The sequence below is a fragment of the Oncorhynchus keta genome, chromosome 8 (genome assembly GCF_023373465.1).
Source record: "Oncorhynchus keta strain PuntledgeMale-10-30-2019 chromosome 8, Oket_V2, whole genome shotgun sequence".
NCBI lineage: Eukaryota > Metazoa > Chordata > Actinopteri > Salmoniformes > Salmonidae > Oncorhynchus > Oncorhynchus keta.
This window is the reverse complement of record NC_068428.1, coordinates 3,534,315-3,546,587: the sequence shown is the minus strand read 5'-3', so window position 1 is coordinate 3,546,587 and position 12,273 is coordinate 3,534,315.

The window sequence follows — 12,273 nt, the reverse complement described above, 5'->3', positions numbered from 1 at the left end:
TCTGATTGAGAACCACTCCAGACAGCCATAGACTATGCTAGATACCCCTACTAAGCCACAAACCCAATACCTAACAAAAAACCCAAGACAAAACACACCACATACAAAACCCATGTCACACCCTGGCCTGACCAAATGAATAAAGAAAACACAAAATACTAAGACCAGGGCGTGACAATACCCCCATAATGACAACGCAAAAACAGGTTTTTAGACATTTTTGCTAATTTATTAAAAATCAAAAACAGAAATATCACATTTACATAAATATTCAGACCCTTTACTTAGTACTTTGTTGAAGCACCTTTGGCAGCAATTACTTGAATCTTCTTGGGTATGACGCTACAAGCGTATCATACTAATTTCAGGGTCACAGATTTACTATGTTACGTGTACTCCACGTAACATTTCCATATGGTGTAAAGTACTTAAGTAAAAATAATAAAGTACTACATAAGTAGGTTTTCGGGGTATTTGTACTTTACTATTTATATTTTGGACTACTTTTACTTCACTACATTCCTTTAGAGAATATTGTAGTTTTTACTCCATACATTTTTCTTGACACCAAAAAGTACTCGTTACATTTGGAATGCTTAGCAGGACAGGAATATGGTCCAATTCACACACTTATCAACAAAACATCCCTGGTCATCCCTACTGCCCCTGATCTGGAGGACTCACTAAACACACACACTTCATTTGTAAATTATGTCTGTATGTTTGAGCATGCCCCTGGCTATCTGTATATTTTTTTTAAATGGTGCTGTCTGGTTTGGTTAATATATGGAATTTGAAATTATTTATACTTTGACTTTTACTTTTGATACTTAAGTATATTTCAAACCAAATACTTTTAGAAGTTTACTGAGTGACTTTTACTTGAGACAGTTCCTATTAAAAAGTATCTCTACTTTTACTCAAGTATAACAATTGGGTACTTTTTCCACTATTGTCCATATCACAGTCTGGTTTACTATATGTTTTTATAAACCCAGCAAGAAAAGAAATGTCCTCTCGCTGTGTTTATTTTCTGCTGCTGTGTTGATTTTCAGCAAACTTAACATGTGTAAATATTTGTATGAACATAATAAGATTCAACAACTGAGACATAAACTGAACAAGTCCCACAGACATGTGACAAACAGACATGGAATAATGTGTCCCTGATCAAAGGGGGGGTCAAAATCAAAACTAACAGTCAGTATCTGGTGTGGCCACCAGCTGCATTAAGTACTGCAATGCATCTCCTCCTCATGGACTGCACAGCCAGTTCTTGCTGTGAGATGTTACCCCACTCCTCCACCAAGGCACCTACAAGTTCCCAGACCTCTCTGGGGGGAATGGCCCTAGCCCTCACCCTCCGATCCAAAAGGCCCCAGACGTGCTCAATGTTATTGAGATACTGGCTCTTTGCTGGCCATGACAGAACACTGAAATTCTTGTCTTGCAGTAAATCACACACAGAATGAGCAGTATGGGTGGTGGTATTGTCATGCTGGAGGGTCATGTCAGGATGAGCCTGCAGGAAGGGTACCACATGAGGGAGGAGGATGTCTTCCCTGTAACGTACAGCATTGAGATTGCCTGCAATGACAACAAGCTCAGTCCGATGATGCTGTGACACACCGCCCCAGACCATGACAGACCCTCCAGCTCCAAACTGATCCTGCTCCAGAGTACAGGCCTTGGTGTAATGCTCATTCCTTCAACGATAAACGCAAATCCGACCATCACCCCTTGTGAGACAAAACCGTGCCTCATCAGTGAAGAGCACTTTTTGCCTGTCCTGTCTGGTCCAGCGATGGTGGGTTTGTGCCCATTGTTGCCAGTGATGTTTGGTGAGGACCTGCCTTACAACAGGCCTACAAGCCCTCAGTCCAGCCTCTCTCAGCCTATTGCGGACAGTCTGAGTACTGATGGAGGGATTGTGCGTTCCTGGTGTAACTCGGGCAATTGTTGTTGCCATCTTGTACCTGTCCCGCAGGTGTGATGTTCCGATGTACCGATCCTGTGCAGGTGTTACACATGGTCTGCCACTGCGAGGACGATCAGCTGTCCGTCCTGTATCCCTGTAGTGCTGTCTTAGGCATCTCACAGTACGAACATTGCAATTTATTGCCCTGGCCATATCTGCAGTCTTCATGCCTAAGGCACGTTCACACAGATGAGCAGGGACCCTGGGCATCTTTCTTTTGTTTTTTTTCCAGAGTCAGCAGAATGGCCTCTTAGTGTCCTAAGTTTTCATAACTGTGACCTTAATTGTGTCTTAACGACAGTTCCACAGGTGCATGTTCATTAATTGTTTATGGTTCAAAGAAAAAGCATGGGAAACAGTGTTTAAACCCTTTACAATGAAGATCTGTCAAGTTATTTGGCGTTTTACGAATTATCTTTGAAAGACAGGGTCCTGGAAAAGGGACGTTTCTTTTTTTGCTGAGTTTATAAAGCAGTTGCAGTATAACTGTGCCAATACAGGACCGTTAGAAAACTACATTGACTTCAGAAAGTATTCATAACCGTAGACTTATTCCACATTTTGATGTGTTACAGCCTGAATTCAAAAGTGATTAAATATGTTTTTTTCTCACCCGTCTACACACAATACCCCATAATGACAAAGTGAAAACCCATTTTTAGAAATGCAAATTTCTTTAAAAGGAAAGACAGAAATATATCATTTACATAAGTATTCACACTTCTGAGTAAATACATGTTAGAATAATCTTTGGCAGTGATCACACCTGTGAGTATTTCTGGATAAGTCTCTAAGATCTTTGCACACCTGGATTGTACAATATTTTCCCTGTCGCCCTTTCCCTGTCGCTGGCCGCCTTTGGGGAGGGTGTATAGTGTGAAAGGCCGAAACACCCTAGGAACCAAAGGTACACTACTGACGATGCGCTCCCCAAATTTCACCACGCTCACTGTTCATTAACTCTTGGAAGTGCTTGCACAAAGGATAGTAACATCTCATCCTGTGTTCTTGGAATCCCATAATTATTTTCAAAATTATTCAAGCTCTGTCTAATAGTTTGTTGATCAATGCTGGACAACCATTTTCAAGTCTTGCCATAGAATTTCAAGGAGATTTAAGTCAAAGCTGTAAGTTGGCTACTCAGGAACATTCACTGTCTTCTTGGTAAGAGTAGATTTGGCCTTTTTTTGATCTGCTGAAAGGTGAATTAATCTCTCAGTGTCTGGTGGAAAGCAGACTGAACCAGATTTTCCTCTTGGATTTTGTCTGTGCTTAGCTTCATTACATTTTTTTTATCTTGAAAATCTCCCCAGTCCTTAATAACGATTACAAGCATACCCATAACATGATGCAGCCACCACTATGCTTAAAAATGGTAATCATGAATGTGCTGTATTGGATTTACCCATACAATAACACTTTGTATTCAGGACAAAAGTGAATTGCTTTGCCACATGTTTTGCAGTATTACTTCAGTGCCTTATTGCAAACAGGATGCATGTTTTGGAATATTTGCATTCTATACATGCTTTCTTCTTTTCACTCTGTCATTTAGGTTAGCATTGTGGAGTAACTACAATGTTGTTGATCCATTCTCAGTTTTCTCCAATCAGAGCCATTAAACTCTGTAACTGTTTTAAAGTCACCATTGGCCTCATGGTGAAATCCCTGAGTGGTTTCCTTCCTCTCCGGCAACTGAGTTAGAAAGGATGCCTGTATTTTTTTATTGACTGGGGGTATTGATTCACATAAATCTCACTTGAAAGGTTGATTTACTTTAAATAAATGCAAAACATGTCTGAAATATCCTTGTTGCTGACATGGAGCCTTGCATTTTACCCTCTCTATCCATATTCATGTCATCAGCAACATTTACATCAGTCGGTGCTGGCTGCAAAGCCAAACTGTATGGAGCTTGAGTGTGCTTTTAATTTCTGATAGCTCTTTACTATGCCCCTGGAAAAAGGGAGGATTCTAATCAGTGTGCTTTCAAGGATTACATATTTGTCGAATCCTCGACAGTATCAAGCAATGGGGAAAGAATGCATATGGTGAGGAGCAGAGGAGGCAATACTTGACCACTGACTGAGGGGTATGTTCTCTACATACATATATATACATACATGTAATATTAGCTTGTCTCCCTCGCTCACATGTTTATTATATTTTTCCGTCTTTAAAGTTGAGGATATGCCAAACAGTTTGAGCCAGAAACTGGGGAAATTTATAGCAGTGTGATTGATACCACATTGTGGAAGAAGGCCCCATATTCATTGGGATTTGGAGCCATAGATCCCTTCAGAACTGTTCGTCAAGCTTACATTGTTCAAATGCGACTATTCTAGATTTGAGGGTAAAGACACGGTGGCTAAACCATTAAATTAATGTCATTAGATGATACAGAGTTCTGACATAAAGCAGTTTTTAATTACAATTATAAACAACACGGACTTACCTATACTCCTTATAGTGTCTCCTTTCACTTAAACATGAACATAAGCACTTATCAATTTAATAGCAGTTTAATAACAGTTCATCATCATATTGACCTTATAAAGCTACGCCAGTAGCTTTCTGAATTAAAATATCTGCATCAAAGAGGAAGAGGATTTGTACATTCACACGAAAAACATTTTCCCCTATAGTGCAGCAGATCTGCCTGTTCGTCTGTAACTTTCTTTATGGCTTACAATGTAAAAGTGTAGGCAGTCCACATGTCTTCTGGGCCAGAGAATGGCGTCGTCCCAAATAGCACCCTATTCCCTATGTGGTGAACTCCTTTTGACCAGGGCCCATGAGGATCTGGGCAAAAGCAGTGCACTATGTAGGGGGTAGGGTGACATTTGAGACAGAGCCTATATGATACTACCCACCCTGCAGGAATGGGGCATCCGGAAAAATCTCCTCCCTGGGGTCCTGCTCTCCACCCTAAGCCCTAGCTTCCAGCCAGCTCTGCAGCAGTGGAAAATGTTGCTTCTGGAAGTCTACATAATCTGGCATCATACCACTGAGGCGTTAAATAAGTGATTCTATCCAGCTCTGCAGCTTTAAAGTGAGAGCCCTCCACAAGGACAAATGTGTTGCCATTACTGTTTTAGGAAATTGTTGAGAGTCATGTCTTTATTAGAATGTTGGATGAAGATTTGATGTTATGATGCATTCACCCAGAAAGACTGAAGACTGATACTTTTGAGAATGCCTATTGTTTTTGTCACGCACAAGGTGAAGGAAGCAACGCTGTGTGAATCAGGCATGGCCACAACCGTCATGTTTTCCATACATTAGTCCATTCACATGTGCAGTGGCGACACGTGCCACCGAAGATTAATGCAGTGGCCTGTTTCTCATTATCCTAAATTGGTGATTGTGTTAAGGAAAATGTAGGGCAGCTGTCTAAATTTGTACGAGTAAGCTCATGTTGGGCTTGGGCAAAATAAATGAAAGCTCTTCTGCTAATAAGAGAGCCGGGCTGAAGCGGCAACTTCCCAGCAGCTTCCCTTGCCTGGCAGCATCTAAGAACCTAACAGTTAGCTAAGGCTTTTGAAAGCTCTAAAGCCGTTTTCAATGACTTTAAGCTGAAGCCTCTCGTTTTACCTTTGGTCATATTTGGCCAACCCATGAAGAATTGCCCCCCCACCACCACCAACACTACTACTACCACCCAGCCCCTAGCAGCATAGCTAAGCTCCTTTCCCAAATCTTCTCCTTTGAACTCAGTTTTCCCCAAATGAGAAACACTCACACTCCAAGGGACCATAAACGGGCCTCTCCTCCTAGCATGTTGGAGAATGATTTACAACAGACGGCCTGCGGACACTGCCAATCATCCATTCCTTTGGCGTGTATGCAGGGAGAGGGCCACGGGCACTCCTGGGCCTGCCCTTTTGCCCTTTCGGTGGAGACAGGCAGGTTTTTTCCACAAGATGTGGGTTTTTGACCCTGTTAAAGGTTTTCCATTCATAAATCATGGCTCCAATCCATACTTACATCACTGACAGCCATAGTAGTTATCAATGAACTGTATTATTTCATGGGCATCTAAGGAATGGAATGGATATCTAGTTGTAGTACACAATAGTTACTCAGTTATATACTATAAGTAGGCAGTAACTTGTGGCGGTAAAAAGTGATTGTGTTGTGCCGCGTTTACCAACAGCGCTCATTATCTTCAGAATGAACATTATCCCATATTTACAAAGAGCAAAGGTTCCATGGCAATCACAGTGAATAAGTGTAACTGCCTACTAATGGTACTAAATTAACCCAATTTACTTAAATTGACTAAACTGAGAAAACCATCAGATCTGTTCTGGGCTTGCCAAGTGAATCGCTGTCTTGACAGGTACTGTGATCCCCGTTGTAATCACAGCTGTTTCAAGCCTAGCGGCAGAAAAAAAATAGACATTAGTTCCATCGACGCTTTAAGTAAAACGTGTTGTATAACTCCCACAACGTTGTCTCACATCACAACGTTCTCTTTGATCTCTCAGTGGTGCTCCCAGTAGTGTGGCTAGCCTAGTTGACTTGGTGTGCTTGGCCTGCGAAACCCTAGACTGAATTATGAGTTAGCTGGTGGGAAGAGGACCAGAGGACTTTCCATGACTCCCCGGGATGAGATGAGCGAGTCCTGCCAGATGCATGCATCATCATCACCACGTCTGGCGAGCCACACTAAGGTCATGTTTGCTTTTTGTCAGAAACAAATGAGAGCTCCCCCATGGGCTTTTCCAAGGGATGGGATGACATAATGAGTTGGCTCTGGGCCAAATCAGGGTTATGTGGGTAGGGCATGTTTGCTTTTGATTCTTATGTAGACAGCAGTGGGACTTTGTGTTCGGGGGCTATCAGCTTAATCTAAAGATAATCATTACACAGCTGCAATTTTGGGCTCACAAGATGAAAGGAGGTTTGTGAAGGGGATGAGTAGGCTTTTATAGTTTAAGGGAGTTGTAGAGAAATGTAATCAAAGTTCCATCACTTGTCCTGTGAAGCAATTTTGGAATATTAAGATAATGAGACTTGGGTTATTACAGTAAAACATGTATGGCATTGATACTGTAAGGGTTACAGTGCCCCGAAAGCGATTTAGTGATGCCTTTTTATAAATATCTATGAAAGCTAGCGCTCAACCTTTGCATTTATTTCCATGGCAACGGTTACGTATGTGGTGGTGTTGCCTTTTATGATTAAGGGCAGGCAAAACAACTGAAAATATTTGTGACTCCAAGGTTGACTTAGTTGCAATTACATTCACCGTTTTAAGTAGCCTACCCACAATTGATCATGCATTAAAGCTCCCTCCAATTCAAATCTGTCACAGCATTTCTCTATTAAGTGATTCTTGGTAGGTGTTGAATTTTATTTGTTTATGTCATCTGCATCCTCATGGTAACCCTTTTTTATAGGTGTTCTTTGAGGTCTTTCTTCGTTCCTGGATATCATTAAATGGATGTGCCTCTAGTGAAGTTATTTGATTGTGACACATGCTCTTACCTAGACCTCCTATTGTGTTCTGTTGAACTGCGGCGTGTTACACATCGAGCCAAACACAACTAGCCAATTACAAACTGAATCCAAATGCCTTGGGTAGTGAGCTGTTTTACATACCCCCCAAAATCTGTTAGCTAATAGCATTTTCAAAGTTTAGTGTTCTTTGGACCCTGGAACCTTGGAACCACATCCCATAAGCAATGTTTAGACGGAAACATTTTTAGTAATGTTTCCCTTCCCTGATTTCATCAATGTAAACAGCACAAACACATGTCGACATGTGATTGAGTAAATAGCTGCATCCACGACCACTCATGCTTGTTTCCATAAACGGCAACCTCAGCTTGATGCAGTAAGTGCCACTAGGGTAATGGTAATGTATTATTTGGAGACGCAACACAATTATGAAGAGCATGGCCATGGAAACCAATAATTGGAGGCTGGGGTCTCCCATAGTGACTGTAAGTTGTGTGTGGGATAATCAGGGGCCCCAGTGTTGGAACATGTCATCACAACAACAGTAGCTCAAACCTCTGGACAACCAAACCCACCTGGACATACCAGACAGTTTAAGAATGATCCTCTAAGGATCCATTTGGATTTTCCTTTCCCTGACCTGCCTCTGCGGATGACCTCGAAGAGGCAGCTTGGGGTGTGCCGAGGGGCCACAGTGGCTCAGTGCTGTAACAGGATCCTGAGAGTCAATAGTCCTTGGAAGCCCCTGGGGTTATGGATTGACTTCTATGACCTGGGCCCCTGAGTCGAGCTGAGCTCAATACTGATGAATGTTATACATCACCTCCAGCCAGGACTGCTCTGCTCTCTACCAATGGTGGGATGGACTTGTGTTGTAACGATGCTTTCACTCCACAACCCAAATGGTACCCTATCCCTTATATAGTGCACTACTTTTGACCAGAGCCCTGGTTAAAAGCAGTGCCCTGTATTAGAAACAGGTTGCCATTTGGGACGCATCCTGTGTGTTACGTTACCAAACTGCCTCACTCCCATCCCCGGGGAAACCTTAATGATACATTTGTCTTTTATGACTTCCATTATCCTAGTCAGCAAAATGAATGCTACATTCATACAATCACACTTGAGTCTTCGGCCATGTACGTATACATCCAGGCCTGGATCTCATCTGCTAGGCTCTGGGGTTTATGGAAAGCTGCGCTGCATATCTGCCTGGCTCAGTTCACTCTAGATTCCTGTAAACTGGGGCATGAAGAAGAAGCATCCCTTGTTCTGAGGAGCGCCTAGCTGACCAAGATTCACATGACAGTTTAGTATGAATAAAAGAATGGAACGAATTGAACGATAACACTTGCTGTTGCCAGGCAGTCGTTAAGTAGAATGAGAAAATAACTTCCTTGGTGCATTAACGAGCCTACCACATTTGTTTTTTTATTGGCTCTCCCCTGACCTTTAGTGAATCTAATTACTAGTATGTTTTAGTTGTGAGAATGCTTTCAAACAGAGCAAGAGCAGTGTTTAATTGTCATGGTTACCCTTAGCCTGGTCCCAGATCTGCTTGTGCTGTTATGGCTGCTTTTACAAAGGCAGCCCAATTCTGATATTTTTTTCCATTCATTAGTCTTTTGAGCCAATCACATGAGATATTTTCACAGCAGATCTTTTTCAGAGCTGATCTGATTGGTCAAATGACCAATTACTGACAAAAGATGTTGTGTAAATGCATCCATGTCAATGTCGTCTCATCATGGCATGCCAAGGAGTGGCAAGGAGTAGCATGATGGCACAAACAGACTGATAGCCAAGTTCCTCTCACCCAAGGTAAGTTGTGTCACTTTTCACTGTAGATAGACATTATATGAATACACTTGTAATGTAAAATGGCGTGAGGATATCCACCCCAAGACAACCTTAGCACACCGTGGATTTGTTGCTAGACATCATAGGTGTTTCTGTGTTATGTGCTACACTTCCACTGATTCCATATTTTCTTAATTATTGTGTTGCATTTGGTCTATGAGTCTCTGGCAGTGATCTCGGCCCATCTGCCTTCGATTAACAGGTACAGTCAAAAAAAAGGCTCTCTTCTCACACAGTTTGACTTACACAGGCGATGTGAAAGCATCTATAAAAAGGTTCCTGTTGTTACCTTTTTTGTCATGGAAAAGTCATTTAATTTTCGCTTTCTCTCAAAACTTTGCCTTGAGCAAGTTTGCCATCTAGTGGTGAAATGGATGACTGTGATGGTCAGCACAGAGGGAAAAACATCCAGGATCCACAATGTATGAATGAAATCTGAGGGAGGGTTATTTGAACTCGTTTTTTCTCGTTGCCCCAGAAGAAGAGGTGTTGTGATTCTTGTCTCCCTCATCCATCACTAGTAAGACCAATCTTTCCCAATCTTTAGTCCCAGAGTAGCCCAATTGACACTGGTTTTGATTGCAACAACTGCTCTGACGATCAGTTATGTCAGATTGCCTACGAGAAACTCAAATGGGATGGGTGTCCTTGGTAAATGAATTAGTGTGGCTTGAGTGAAAAATGCTGGATGTCTTGTTGCAACCTTGTCCTTTACCAACAAATGATCGTAACTGGATCTTGTTGGACAATTGGAGCCAGGTGGTTGCTGACAGTATCACATTATTTTCTTCTCTGAAATAACACTGAACCACAGAGTCATTTTGACATTCCTGCCTGTGTGTTGTTTGATGACCAAGGGAATGACCAATGTGGTCTGTGCTACATGTGTCAGTGGGGGTGGAGAGATGTAGGCTATACAAGAGGGTCTGTTCTATTTAGAATGACTAACGATGAACCAGAACTTTGTGTTTGTGTAGAGTAAGATTCTCCACTGAGGAAATATTCAGCCTTTATTGTGTTTATATTCCCACAAGGTCTAGACACACGATTTTCTGGTTGGGCGTGCGGCGAGCAAACGTGTTTATTTACAGGGACGTATCTTCCCTTTTTGTTGGACCTCGTTGGAACCAGAGGTCAGTCTCTCATGACCAGATACACTAACAAGTAAACAACCCGTCCTCTTGTGTCCTTATTGCAGACATAAACCTCACTGTGTTATTCCATACTGAACAGTACTGCAATGTGTGCATGATAAAGCTGGAAAAAACAGGCAAGTTGCTATCAAAGCCAATGTAATTACTATGGTTACGTCCCAAATGATACCTTATTCACCATATAGTATACTACTTTTCCCTACTCAAAAGTAATGCACTAAATAGGTAATAGGGTGTCATTTGGAACAGAGCCTATGAAATAAAGTGCTGCATGCTCTAGTCAGTAACATATGGTCCAAAGTCCACAACACACCTCTGTAATTCACAGCTGCATTGAATATCCCTCTAACTGCCCTGCTTCCTGGTTTGGCTGCTCAGGACTCCCTGGTTGCCTTGGTCATTTCTGAAGGCATATCTCCTGAGCATGACATCCATCTCCGGTATCTCCGACTGAGTCCAATGTTGTTCTGTTAACAGTGGGAGATGACATTCAGACCCATTTCTACTGTTGATTATACCCTGAAGCACCTCCTAACTACAGTGCATTCTGAAAGTATTCAGACTCATTCCCTTTTTCCACATTTTGTTACGTGACAGCCTTATTCTTAAACGGACTAAGTAAACAAGTTGATCAATTTTAGAATACGGCTGTAACCTAACAAATTGTGGAAAAAATAGGATATAGTATATAGGAAATAGGGTGCTATTTGGGACGCCCCCCTAACTGAGATCAGAGGCAGGCTGAGGGGCAGGAAGTGATTTTTGGACGGACCTAATTGAGAGACGCACCCAAAGTAAAGCCCTGTCTGTGCCATTTGGTGCTGATCAGAGCCCATGATATGTCCAGTTCAGACCCAGGCCTGCAAGGCCTCAGGTACCGGTAAGCAAAGACAGGGTTCCCCTCCTCTGGAAGAAGCAACACTTCGGCTCATTGACATTTACACATATACAGAACCTTGTGGCTTATTTGATTGTATAGTAGTTTGAAGGTTCTTTAGATGATGGATGGATTACTCTCCATAGACAAAACACTGGATGGACACCGATCTCTCTTTTGAGCTGACCATATTCACATCCATGCATCAACTCAACTACTTATTGTTCTGTCCCAACGATTAGCCTACATCTGACCAATCAGAATAGAGCAAGGTAGAGCTAAATAGTAACTAGGTAGATAATCCACAGAGTTAAAAAATAAATAAAAAAAGTAGCTCGACAGATATTAAATGACCCTTACTATTCCAAAACAACAGATTCACCATATTTGAGAACTACAAAACAGTGACTTAAAATAATCCTACATAATCAACAGGGTAGATGTGTCAACTCTGCAAAACTATAGGAATTAACAACATCCATCACACTTTCTGAGTAATCAGCGTTACAATGCTGTGGTACTGAGTACAATATCGAAGAATCGTAACAAAATGATTCTACCAATATCTGCCATGGAAGTACACTACCAGCAAAGGAGTAGTATGTAGTGATAGAAGTGTTTCCCCTGCTGTCAGAAGGAATGCCAATAAATAAAAACAGCAGTGTGAAACAGCATGCCAAGGACCAGAGGGCATCCATCGACCCAGAAAACCCTCAAAGGAACTACGAATATTACAAAGGATCCAGAACATGAGGTCAAAAATGACCTAATAGACTAACGTCATACACTACACTGGACACAGGCGTCAACTCAACGTCTATTCCACGTTAATTCAGCGTGATTTCCTAACAATGAGGTGGAAACAACGTTGATTCAACCAGTGTGTGCCCAGCGGGTTGGTTCCTTGACTTTGTTCGGTCAGGGCCAGCTCTCCAACC